Consider the following 14,236-nt stretch of genomic DNA (forward strand, 5'->3'; position numbering starts at 1 on the left):
TGATGAAACTGTTCAGATTGTTACATAATCGGGCATTCGACAAGTGGGATGAAAAGCAGAAAGCCAATCCCCTGGGGAGTGTAAAAGACCCCACCCCCTGTTTGCGTCACCTTATCTTGAAGCCTTTCAAATGTTTCTGAGATGAGACATCAAAATACAAGTACCTGTTCGGAAACAATAACTGCAGCTGACATGGGCTAATAGAATTTCTCTGGAATACACAGCCATCAAGTTTCTTTAAGAACTCCTCACGAAGCAGGAGGGTGGGAACAAAAGGGCAATGCTGTACACAGGATACTGGAGCTCTGTGCCCTCTCTGTCCCACTCTCTCGGAAGTGTTGTGCCGGTTTTCCAAACTGAACATCCTGAGACGAGAGGTCTACTGTGAAAAAAGGCCTCGTGGCAAAACAAAGTGGAAATCTGCTCCTTACAACTCCACCCAGGAAGACAATGGAACAAAATGGCCGCAACCTGACATCATCACATTGAGCCCAACAGGAGCGGCTAACCGTATACTGCTCTGTTTGGTTTTGCATCAACTGTACAAAAACCTCCAAGCCTATCCTCTTACTCTGTCATTCGTGCTGGTGTGCATGTGGGTCCAAATGAATGTGTTTGATGTATGAATGGTGGTTGCAACTTAGCAAGTTTTTTTTTCGTTCAGTAAGTAGTTTCAATAAATTTATCTTGTTCTTTGTTTAAGCTAAGAAAAAACCTGTCTGACTAATTCTCTGTGATCTGAAAGTGTACATAGTGATGCTCTTAGGTAAAGGTAAAGTCACCATAGGCCCAGCTGACCACAGGCCTTTGAGGGGGAGAGCTGACCGATGGTGATTTAACCTGAGGGGTCACCACACCTCAGGCGAGGGGCAAGGTTGAGAAGGAGGGGCCTTCAGGAATATCTTCAGCTGGTACGGGAACTGAACCTGCACTTCTGGCCTTGTTCTGCTGAATCACTATCTACCCAACTGAGCTAACCTGGTCCCCCCAGTGGGGCCCTTGCAGAAACAGTAAAACTCATCCTCTGTAAATTCACAAAGCCCTGTTGTGGTCAGGCCTGGAGAGAGAGTAGGGGAACCATTTCATTCGTCCACACATGGCCATAACAACAGTCCCTCCACAATTTCTATTCTCCATTCCCTCAGACACTGATCTGTTCCTGGTCACTTGTTAACTTTAAATGCAGCCAGCTTATGCAACAGTTTCTCTTTATCAGATTTTGTACTATCCAGTGTTTTAACGACTTCCTCTTTCACAATGACGTGGGCAGAATCTTATTCCTTGGTAAAGGCAGGTGCTCGTTTAGTGCCTCCATCATGGCCCCTGCTTCCATGTGTAAATCACTTTGATGGTCTCTAATTGGTCCCACTCTCCCTTTTACTATTCGTATGCCTATTGATGACATTTGAGGTAGGTGGCGAGAGTGGAAGTGAGGGGATGAGGATGCTGGGAAAATGAGGGAAGGCTTCCCGATACATTCCCACCACGAAGGATGTTTCCCAGCCATGGGTGGGCTGACGATTGCCCAGCTGCCCACTGGATAAGATTTCTTTCATGTGTTCATTCAGTGTGGGCATCATTGGCAAGGTTTATTTCCCATCCCTAATTGCCCTTCAGAAGATGGTGGTGAGTTGCCTTCTTGAGCTGCTGCAGTGCTTGAGGTGTAGGTACACCCACAGTGCTGTTAGGGGGGGAATTCCAGGACATTGACCCAGCGACAGTGAAGGAACAGCAATATATTTCCTCGTCACAACGGTGTGTGGTTTGGAGGAAACCTGCAGCTGATGGTGTTCCCATGTGTCTGCTACCCTTGTCCGTAGAGGTTGAAGAAAGTAGAGGTTGTTGGGCAGCACGCTGGCACCGAGGTCCCAGGTTCGATCCTGCCTCTGGGTCACTGTCCGTGTGGAGTTTGCACATTCTCCCCGTGCTTGCGTGGGTTTCGCCCCCACAACCCAAAAATGTGCAGGGTAGGTGGATTGGCCACGCTAAATTGCCCCTAAATTGGAAAAAATTAATTGGGTACTCTAAATTTATTTTTAAAAAGATGGTAGAGGTTGTGGGTTTGGAAGGTGCTGCCGCAGGAGTCTTGGTGAGTTGCTACAATGCACCTTGGAGATGGTGCACACGGCTGCCGGTGGTAGAGGGAGTGAATGTTGAAGGTGGTGAATGGGGTGCCAATCAAGCGGGGCTGCCTGGATGATGTTGAGCTCCTTGAGTTTATTTGGAGCTGCATCATCCAGGCAAGTGGAGAGTATTCCATGTCACCCCTGACTTGTGCCTTGCAGATGGTGGAAAGGTTTGGGGAGTTGGGGTGAGTGCCTCGCTGCCGAATACAAAAAAGCAACCTTCGCCCTCTGCCTCCTGCCACTGAGCCAATTTTGATCCAATTTGCCAGATTGCCCTGGATCCCATGGGTTCTTACCTTCTTCACCAGGGTCCCATGTGAGACATTGTCAAAAGACTAAAGTCCATATCGACTACATCAACATCAACTACTCTCATCAACACACCGAGTCACCTCCTCGGAAAGTTGAATCAAATTTCTAAGACTCTCCCTTTGACAAAGCCATGCTGACTATCCTTGGTTAATCCTTGCCTCCCATCCATCTCCTCTTGCCTTAGAGTTTTAATGCACAGAAAGAGACCGTTCGGCCCACCTTGGCTGTACCGTCCATCAAGCACCTATTCCAATCCCATTTTCCAGCACTTGCTCCGTAACCTTGTCTGCTGCGGAGTTTCACGTTCTCATCTTCATTGTGAAGCAATTTGGGACATTTTATGACATTAAGGACACCATGTAAATGCAAGTTGCAAATACAAATGCTCACATGCAAACAGATATTCGCACACAGTCACACATCCACAAACGTTCACACCGACACACTGACACACGCCCATACACATGTGCACACACGGAAACAAATATTCACATACATTCACACACCCACCGGCTCACATACACACACACAGACCCACACGCACAGACATACACACAGGCACACACTCAGACACACAGACACACATAGATACACACTCACACAGACACACATTCACATGCTCTCACACAGACACACACATAGACACACACACAGACATGCACACCCACTCACACAGACAAACACACTCACACAGACACACACACTCACACAGACACACACAGACTGTGTGTGTCTGTGTATACACAGATATACACTCAGACACAGACACACATAGAATCATAGAATTCCTACAGTGCAGCAGGAGGCCATTCGGCCCATCGAATCTGCATCTACTCTCTGAAAAAGCACCCTACCTACACCCACTCGCCCTCCCTATCCCTGCAGCCCTATCTAACCTGCACGCTGAGGGGCAATTTGTCATGGCCAATCCGCCTAACCTGGATGCTAAGGGGCAATTTAGCATGGCCAATCCACCTAGCAGGGTGCACGAGACGCTCTGTAGCGGGGTGCGGGTCTCACTCGTGCCTGACACTGTGTCGCCCATCACCCTCTCAGGGGGACTCCCGGAATCTGGCACATCATAATTGAAGGTTCTTTTGCTTTTCGGCTTCCGTAGATAGTTCAGGCAGTGCTCTATTTCCCCCCCCCCCCCCCTCCCCCCCCCCCCCCGCCCTTCACCAACACTTTAACTCCCTCCCCCCCAACCACTCTCCTTTCTCCTCTCACCGCACCCCCCCTTCCTTTCATAAAATTATCATAGAATATACAGTGCAGAAGGAGGCCATTCGGCCCAGCGAGTCTGCACTGGCTCTTGGAAAGAGCACCCTACCCAAGGTCATCACCTCCACCCTATCCCCATAACCCAGTAACCCCACCCAACAATAAGGGCAATTTTGGACACTATGGGCAATTTAGCGCGGCCAATCCACCTAACCTGCACATCTTTGGACTGTGGGAGGAAACCGGAGCGCCCGGAGGAAACCCACGCAGACACGGGGAGAATGTGCAGACTCCGCACAGACAGTGACCCAAGCCAGGAATCGAACCTGGGACCCTGGAGCTGTGAAGCAATTGTGCTAACCACTGTGCAACCGTGCTTTCCCTTCTGTTGGTACAGAGGCGCGGGTATCTGGGGCGAAATTCTCCGGAAACGGCGCGATGTCCGCCGACTGGCGCCCAAAACGGCGCAAATCAGTCGGGCATCGCGCCGCCCTAAAGGTGCGGAATGCTCCGCATCTTTGGGGGCCGAGCCCCAACCTTGAGGGGCTAGGTCGGCGCCGGACGAATTTACGCCCCGCCAGCTGGCGGAAAAGGCCTTTGGTGCCCCGCCAGCTGGCGCGGAAATGACATCTCCGGGCGGCGCATGCGCCGGAGCGTCAGCGGCCGCTGACAGCATTCCCGCGCATGCGCAGTGGAGGGAGTCTCTTCCGCCTCCATCATGGTGGAGACCGTGGCGGAGGCGGAAGGGAAAGAGTGCCCCCACGGCACAAGCCCGCCCACGGATCGGTGGGCACCGATCACGGGCCAGGCCACCGTGGGGGCACCTCCTGGGGCCAGATCGCCCCGCGCCCGCCCCCCCCCAGGACACCGGAGCCCGCCCGCGCCACTTTGTCCCGCCGGTAAGGTAGGTGGTTTAATTTACGCCGGCGGGACAGGCATTTTAGCGGCGGGACTTCGGCCCATCCGGGCCGGAGAATCGAGCGGGGGGGCCCGCCAACCGGCGCGGCGCGATTCCCGCCCCCGCCGAATATCCGGTGCCGGAGACTTCGGCAACCGGCGGGGGCGGGATTCACGCCAGCCCCCGGCGATTCTCCGACCCGGCGGGGGGTCGGAGAATCTCGCCCCAGGTCTCTACAGTGCAACGTTTAGTGCTCTTTGTTTTTTGTACAGCTGTGTTGTGAACTGTTTTCATAATCAGATAATTATTGTCACAAGTAGGCTTCAATGAAGTTACCGTGAAAAGCCCCTAATACAGGAAGCTAATACAGCTGAGATAATGAGAGTATTTGCTTCTGTTTAAATCAATAATTCAATGAACAGAACGTTGAAGTACAGGGAGATGTTTCCCCTTAATTAACTGGTGCTGATAAAAGGGAACTGATGTGTTGAAAGTTTAGTGCATTGAATTATAGAATAATACAGGGCAGAGGAGATCATTTTCCCATCGAGCTTGCCCTGCCGATTCAGTTAGTCCCACTGCTAATGGAAATTCTTTCTCCTAATTTCCTCTATTTAAACACACACAGCGTTGACAATTCCAGTAAATAAAACCTGTAGCATCAAATGAAAAGCCCAAACTTTCCTGTTCCATCATGTTGTGTAGAGTTCCACCAAACCGCAGCTCTAAGATGTCACACACATTGTACAGAATCCCAATGGACTCAACTCTTTTTCACTCCCATTGTGGAGCATCTTAATGAGTCAAATGATCCCCATTTATTCCTATTGTACATTGGATACATGATTCAGAAACAGGCCATTCGGCCCAACCAATCCATGCCAGTGTTTATGCTGTATTTGAATCTTCCCCCGATCTTTCCTCTTCTAACTTTATTACCTTATACCTCTATTCTCTTATAGAACATGCAGTGCAGAAGGAGGCTATTCGGCCCATCGAGTCTGCACCGACCCACTTAAGCCCTCACTTCCACCCTGTCCCCGTAACCCAACAACCCCTCCTAACCTTTTTGGACACTGAGGGCAATTTAGCTTGGCCAATCCACCTAACCTGCACGGCTTTGGGCTGTGGGAGGAAACCGGAGCACCCGGAAGAAACCCATTCAGAGACAGGGAAAACGTGCAGATTCCGCACAGACAGTGACCCAGCGGGAACCTGGGACTCTGGTGCTGTGAAGCCACAGTGCTATCCACTTGTGCTACCGTGCTGCCCTCCTCTGCTTGTCTAGTTCCCAGTGCATCAGTACTTTTCACTTCAGCCATTCCCTGTGATAGTGAGTTCCACACTCTCACCACTCTTTGGGGAAAGGTTTTTCTACCGAATTACATTCATGGGGCGCGATTCTCCGACCCCCCGCCGGGTTGAAGAATCGCCGGGGGCTGGCGTGAATCCCGCCCCCGCCGGTTGCCGAATTCTCTGGCACCGGAGATTCGGCGGGGGGCGGGAATCGTGCCGGTTGGCAGGACCCCCCGGCGATTCTCCGGCCTGGATGGGCCGAAGTCCCGCTGCTAGAATGCCTGTCCCGCCGGCGTGGATTAAACCACCTCTCTTACCGGCGGGACAAGGCGGCGCGGGCGGGCTCCGGGGTCCTGGGGGCGATCTGGCCCCGGGGGGTGCCCCCACGGTGGCCTGGCCCGCGATCGGGGCCCACCGATCCGCGGGCGGGCCTGTGCCAGGGGAGCACTCTTTTCCTTCCACCTTCGCCACGATCTCCACCATGGTGGAGGCGGATGAGACCCCCTCCACTGCGCATGCGCGGGGATGCCGTGAGCGGCCGCTAACGCTCCCGCGCATGCGCCGCCCGGCAATGTCATTTCTCCGCCAGCTGGCGGGGCACCAAAGGCCTTTCCCGCCAGCTGGCGGGGCGGAAACCTGTCCGGCGCGGGCCTAGCCCCTCAAGGTTAGTGCTCGGCCGCTCAAGATGTGGAGGATTCCGCACCTTTGGGGTGGCGCGATGCCGGACTGATTTGCGCCGTTTTTGGCGCCGGTCGGCGGACATCGCGCCGATGACGGAGAATTTCGCCCATGGTTTTAAACACCCTCTAACAAATCCCCCCTTCGACTTCTCTTCCCCCAGGAGAATGACTCCAGTTTCTCCCTGTAACAGCCCACATCTCCAGAACCATTCTAGTAAATCTCTTCTGCGCCCTCTCCATATCCTTTGCGTTCTTCCTGAAGTGTGGTTGCTGGAATTGGACACAGTGCAGGGTGGGGGCAAATCATGTGTCCCTCAGGAGCTGGTCTGCCAAAGGTAACTTTGTACAAAGACTTGGTGAGGGGCTCATTCTGACTTTTGATTGTCTGGCAGTTTCGATGGTGTAGAGATTCACTGCCCCCCATTCCGAAACCAGTAATTACGAGGCAGCTGACACCATCTAAACTGTGTAGGATAGGTAGGATAGTGACTATGAGGGCAGCACAGTGGCGCAGTGGTTAGCACTGCTGCCTCACGGCGCCGAGGTCCCAGGTTCGATCCCGGCTCTGGGTCACTGTCCGTGTGGAGTTTGCACATTCTCCCCGTGTCTGCGTGGGTTTCACCCCCACAACCCAAAGATGTGCAGGCTAGGTGGATTGGCCACGCCAAATTGCCCCTTAATTGGAAAAAATGAAGTTGGGTACTCTAAATTTATAAAAATAAAGGATAGTGACTACGCTCCAGTACCGTACCGCTCGTTACAACACGCCAGAGGTAGATCTTGAAATCAGGTTCATGGTTAGTTCAAACATTCTATAGAACTGAGGTGGATGTGTTTGAGTTTTGATGTGATGTAATCCTGTACAATAGGAATGAATGGGGGGCTGGGGAGGGGAGGGGAGGGGTGGGGGTGGGGGTGGGGGGGTGGGGGGGGGGGGGGTGGGGGGTGGGGGGGGGGGGGGGGGTCGGGGGGGGTGATTTGGCCATTGAAATTCTCCATAATGAGAGTAAAACGGTTCACCAGACTTGTTCCGGGGATGACGGGAGTGTCGTATGAAGAGAGATTGGGCAAACCGGGCCTCTGTTCTCTAGAGTTAAGAAGGACGACAGGTGATGTAATTGAAACATACATAATACTTAAAGGAATAGACAGGATAGATGCCGGTTAAATGTTTCCCCTGGTCGGGGTGTCTAGAACCAAGGGGGCACAATTCCAAAATAAGGGGGAAGCCACTTAGGACCGAGGTGAGGAGAAATTACTTCACACAGAGAGTTGTGGAACTTTGGAATTCGCTATCCCAGAGGATTGTGGAAGCTCAGTCATTGATTATGTTTGGCGTATAGATTGATAGATTTCTGATTAACAATGTTGGAAAGGGGTTATGGAGATAGTAGGTGCAGAAGGCATTGAAATGTCCGATCAACCATGATCATATTGAAGGGTGGAGCAAGCTCACCGGGCTGAATGTCCTCCTCAAGTTTCTATGTTCCCATTTCCCTTCCTATGAATAGGTATTGAAATGCAAGAAGATTAAATGATGCTGGAAAGCATGATGAGAAGAGGCATCATCAGATAAAGGGCGAGGACCAATCGACCAATTGGTCCATTTCTGTGCTGGGGTTTATTTATGAAATGCAGTGACTTTCGTTACAACAAAATAAACAACTTGAATTTACTCAACATTCCAAGGTATTTCATGAGAGTGTGTTACCAAACCAAACTGGACACCGAACCACATAAGGAGGAGATAGGACAGGTTTTAAGGAGTGTCTGAAAGAAAGAAAGACATGCATTTATATAGCGGCATACAGAACCATCCAACCTCCTGAAGTGCTTTACACCCAGTGAAGTACTTTTGAGGTGTATTTAATGTTGCAACGTAGGACATGCCACAGCCAACTTGTGCACAGCAAGCTCCCACAATCCGCAATGTGATATAGACCAGATCATCTGTTTTTGTTACGTTGATTGAGTGATGAAAAGAACTCCACTTCCTTGAAAATTTGCTTGCTTGTATCAACTGAGATGTCAGACAGATCTCATAAAAATGATGACACCCCCTATCATTGCAGCACTTCCCCACTGGAGAGTTAACCCTGATCTTTGTCCTCCAGTCTGGAGATGGGACCTGAACACACAACGTTCGGACTAAGAGACAATATGCTAGCCACTGAGAACCAGCTGACATCTAGCCAACAGGGCAGGAGAGAGAGAGCTGGAGAGGTACAGTGAACCAATTCCCGGATTGAGGGCCGGGGCACCTGAAGGTACGTTTGCCAAAGGTGGAGTGGTGAAAATCAGGGATGTGCAGGAGGCTCGAATTGAAGGAGTGCAGAGATCTCGGAGGGTGGTCAGGCTGGATGGAGGAGGTTACACCCGGAAGGATGAGCCAGTGCCATGGGAGGGCTGGTGGAGCCCAAAGATGGGAATTTTAAAATTGAGGCATTGCTGGGCCAAGAGCCAATCAGTGAGGACGGAGGCTAAACGGGATGTAGGACCAGCGATTTGCAGAAAGAGAGATTTGACAAACAGCAATTGATGAATCCCCAGCGATCTGGTTTTAATGGGACTCAGTAAGCATTGCACTGGAGTGTAATGTTAATAGATAGTGGTTTGAATCCAAGAATGAGTAGTGAATCGACACACTGACTCACAGGTGAGAGTTCAGTCAATGCGGTGAAGTTGGTATAGTTTGGCCCAACATGTGGTAATTACATTTGCACCCATTGTTATATTTACTCATCAGAATATTATGGGCTTGTCTTATCTATGTTGTATTTATTTGTGGTTTCCTTTGGCCAGGAAGCTCAATGTTTCACCATTTGTTACCAAATATAGCTGAATCATACCAAACATCAGTCTGCCAGAATTTCACAATGTTCTAAAATCACCGGTGAACGGTTGAAGCCCAGTAGCTTTGCTCTCTGTCTGCTGTAACTCCACCAATTTCCTATCCAGGTCATTAATGCACCTGTAATTCCATTGGCTTCAGCTTCACCTAACAGTATGTTGTAGAGTGATCTTCTCAAATGCTTTCTGGAAATCCATACTGCACTTTTCGCCCGTCCACTACTTGAATCACCTCTTGATAAAAATTCAATTACATTTACGCTCCGCCCTTTACAAGTCTATACTGGCTGTCTCTGACTGACTGAAAAGTTTCAAGATGCCGTCACCCTACCATTATTTACAGACTCGGGCACAGGAGCTATGGGCCGAACAACCTCCTTCTGTGTTGTTTGATTCTGTGGGTGGGGTTTGATTAGCAGTGCCATACGTCCCAGCATTGGGGACCCAACGCCGATCTCAAACCTGCCAGGGTAAACGCTGGCACAGCAGAGCCAGTTTTACGAATGGGTGCCCAATTAAGAGGCAGCCGTTGGGATTGACGTCCCAATTAAGGATGTTGGCCGACCTCTCCGAGCTGCCGGTCCAATCAGAGAGCCGGCAGCTTAGCAGAGCCACCGATATAGTTGGCTGTTGCTGAGGCTTTGAGGAAAGTGAGGGCATCTCCACATTGAGGTGCCCTCAAAGGACCCGCATAAAAGTACTGAAATGCCTTGGTCCGGGCAGGCGATTGGGGCACGTTGCCCTATGAAAGGTGCGGTATGGACACAGGTTGGTGTTGTTGATGGTTGAAGCATTCAGCAGATCTCATTGATTGTATTAAAGGTTTTCAACCCTCTAGGAATGCCCTGCAGCCTCCAGGAATGAAGACCGATTTCATGAACATTGCAACAAGCAACCCCCAGCAGGGGAAAAGAAAACCAGCGTTAATAATATTGCGGGAGAAAAATGGAACAAGCCCTGAAACCAGGAGCGATTAGTTTGTGTCCGTTCGACGTAACGCGGGCAGCAGTGAATCTTGCGGGGGCAGTATTGGTGACGGAGGGTCAGCTATTATTACCAGGAGGGGTTCCTCTGTGGGACATGGCACTTCCAGAAAGAAGGTTCACCCCTCCCCTCCCTCCCCACCTCCAGGGAGGCAATTGGGAAGGTGTCTTGAAGCATCTGCCCAGTTCCTCACCAGTTGGGGACGGTTCCGACGCCTGTAAATTCCTTTCGGCCTGGTAAAATGGCCGTCAATTGGTAGACTATCCCTTGTTGGCGGGAATCTATCAGGTTTCCATCCTGATGCAGTTTTACTGGCCCTCCCAGCAGGAAAGGGGCTGGAAAAGTCCGGCAGATGATTCTTGTAGGTTGAGTGAATCTTCCCGTGGGCCCCTGGCCACGAATGTCTACACAACCACTACTAAATGGTTGGGGCAGCACGGTAGCCTTGTGGATAGCACAATTGCTTCACAGCTCCAGGGTCCCAGGTTCGATTCTGGCTCGGGTCACTGTCTGTGCGGAGTCTGCACGTCCTCCCCGTGTGTGCGTGGGTTTCCTCCGTGTGCTCCGGTTTCCTCCCACAGTCCAAAGATGTGCGGGTTAGGTGGATTGGCCATGATAAATTGCCCTTAGTGTCCAAAATTGCCCTTAGTGTTGGGTGGGGTTGCTGGGTTATGGGGATGGGGTGGCGGTGTTGACCTTGGGTGGGGTGCTCTTTCCAAGAGCCGGTGCAGACTCGATGGGCTGAATGGCCTCCTTCTGCACTGTAAAATTCTATGATAATCTATGATGATAAATGAGCCATTAAACGTACACGGACTCATTGATAACTGAACCTAGTGACCAGTGCCTGGGCTTCACCCCTGAATCATTTCTCCCGTGTTGTGTGAATCAGTTCCACCCGCCTGAACTTCATTCCTCTTCTTTCTCTTTTGCAAATATCCGCCTTTTGGCATTTCTTCCTTTTCTTGTCAGTAGCAAGCTGTGAAATCAAGCCAGAAATCGACTCACGTTACCCTCGGCCCCCCCCCCCTCCTCCCGCCCTTCTCCCCCAGGAACCGAGGCACTTGCCGGCTGGAGTTGGTTGTATGATTTCGGAGAAGGCAGCTAATTCCTCGAGTGCCTCTGTCTTGCCGGGAAGTGATTATTTGAAGGACAAAAGTGACAAAACACATTGAGCAATAAGTTTGGCAAAGGAGAGAGAGAAACAACAATAATGTGTGATACTTGAAACCTTGAGAATATAATGCTAGAATAAGGTACAGCACAGGCAACTACCTTGTGGTGTAACCTTCTCCAGCTCGGCATCTCTCGGAGATCTCCACGCTCCCTCTGCTCCGGCCGTTTGTACATCTCCGGCGTTAATCACTCCACCTTCCGCGGCAGCCATGTCCTCAGCTGCCTGATCCCTTAACTCTGCAATTTCCTCCTTAAGCTTCTGGGTATCTCTCCCTCCCTCTCTCATCCTTTAAGGGGAGACAGTGGTATTGTCACTGGGCTAGTAGCCTAGAGACCCTGGGTAATCCTCACAGGACCTGGGCAGTTGGTGGAATTTGAATTCAGTAGCAATCTGGAATTAAAAGTCTAATCATAGAATTTACAGTGCAAAAGGAGGACATTCGGCCCATCGATTCTGCAAATCGGCCCTTGCCAAGCGCACCCTACTTAAGCCCACACCTCCAAGCTATCCCCGTAACCCAGTAACCCCACCTAACCTTTTTTGTTTGGACACTAAGGGCAACTTAGCATGGACAATCCACCTAACCTGCACATCTTTGGACTGTGGGAGGAAACCGGAGCACCCGGAGGAAACCCACGCAGACACGGGGAGAACAGACAGTGACCCAAGCCGGGAATCGAACCCGGGACCCTGGAGCTGTGAAGCAACAGTGCTAACCACTGTGCTACCATGCCGCCCATGAAACCATTGCTGATTGTTGTAAAATCCCATCTGGTTCACTAATGCCCTTGTCTTGCCTAGATGTGACTCCAGACCCACAGCGATGTGATTGACTCTTAAATACCCTCAGGGATGGACAATAAATGCTGACCCAGCTGGCGACGCCCACTTCCCATGAACGCACAAAAAAAACCTCTTTGACCAAGGTTTTGATCACCTATTGTAATATCTCCTTATAGGGTTCAGTGTCAAATCTTGTTTGATAATATCCCTGTGAAACACCAGTCAGAGGACTGGAAAATGTCTAATGTAACACCCATGTTTAAGAAAGGAGGGAGATATTTAGAATAGAAGGAGGGAAGCGACAGGAAATTGTAGGCCGGTGAGCCTGACTTCGGTTGTTGGTAAGATTTTAGAGCCCAATGTCAAGGCTGAGATTGTGGAACACTTGGATAAAATAGGACTGAGTCAGGAAGGCAGCAGCCAATTAGTGCAGAGCAAGATCCCACAAACGGCAACATGATCCGATGATCTATTTTTTTGCGATGTTGAGTGAGGGATAAATATTTGCCAGAGCACTGGGGATAATTCCCCTGCTCTTCTTCGAAATAGTGCCCTAGGATCATTCACACCCATCTGCAAAAGCTTTGTTTACCACCTCATCTTAAAGAGGCACCTCCGGCAGTCAGCCCTCCGTCAGCGCGGCACTGGAACGAACGTTAGTCTTGATTCTTCTGCTCAAGCCCTGAGTGAGACTTGAACGGTGTAAATTGGGGAAGCGCAAGGAGACACTTTGGAAGAACATGGAGATCTCATAGGGCTGGAGGTCCAGAGGGGGACGCATAGGAAGTGGGGTCAGGCCACACATGTATTCAAAAACAAAGATGAGAATTTTATAATTGAAACATTGCTGGACTGGGAGCCGGGAAGAGTAAAATTCTGGTAACGTTACTGGACTACTAATCCGGAAGTCTGCACTAATGCTCTGGAGACGTGAGTTCAAATCTCGACGCAGAAGGAGAGGGCTGTGAGTTGAATTCAATCCACTTAATAAATCTTGAATTAGGCTAGTCTCACTAATAATGATCATGAAATTACTGGATTATTATAAAAACCCATCTAGATCGCCAGTGACATTTCGGGAAGGCTGCCCTTACCAGGTCTGATCTACATGTAACTCCAGACACACAGCAATGTGTTGCCACTTAAGTACCCTTCTGAAATGGCCAGGCAAGACACGCCGCTGTGCGAAACGCTACAGAAAAAAGTGCCGTGGGAGTACCTATGCAGCGGGTTAAGAAGGCAGCTCACAACCACCTTCTCAAGGGCAATTAGGGTTGGGTAATGAATGTTAGCCAAGCCAGTGATGCCCACATCCTCATAATAAATATAAAGAAAAAACAATATAGGTGATTGAGCACAGAGATGACAGGGGAACAGCCTTGGTGCGAGATAGTGTATGGCTGATAGGTAAGATGAGATCAAGGGCTGGATTCTCCGGTCCCTTAGCCACGTGTTTCTCAGCGGTGTGCTGTTCGCTGGCAGCGGGAATCTCTACTCCCGCCACTTCTCAATGGGATTTCCCTTTGAAGCCACCCCACGCTGCCAGGAAACCCATGGGAGGGAGTGCGCTGCCAGCGGGAATTGAGAATCCCAACAGCCAGGGAACTCTGGCCCACGTATCTGCATTTGGAAGTTGGGTGGCCTGTGATGAGAGGGTTGGAAGAGTGAAGTCTGAGACGACAAAGAGATGTTTTGGGCCGACCGCCAGCTATTGTGCCGAGATATTGGATGCTGCCTACACATTAGCTCTCTGGACTCACAAAGCACCCAGAAGGAATTGGAAGGCACTGACAAAGTGAGAGCACTCTTCCCTTGTATTGCTAACACCCTGGGGTAAGGTGCCGATGACTGGAATTGCTACACCTTCTCTCTGGCAACACGCCAGTCAGGATCTGACAGTCAGCCCCAA

This window comes from Scyliorhinus torazame, chromosome 8 (assembly GCF_047496885.1).
Source record: "Scyliorhinus torazame isolate Kashiwa2021f chromosome 8, sScyTor2.1, whole genome shotgun sequence".
NCBI lineage: Eukaryota > Metazoa > Chordata > Chondrichthyes > Carcharhiniformes > Scyliorhinidae > Scyliorhinus > Scyliorhinus torazame.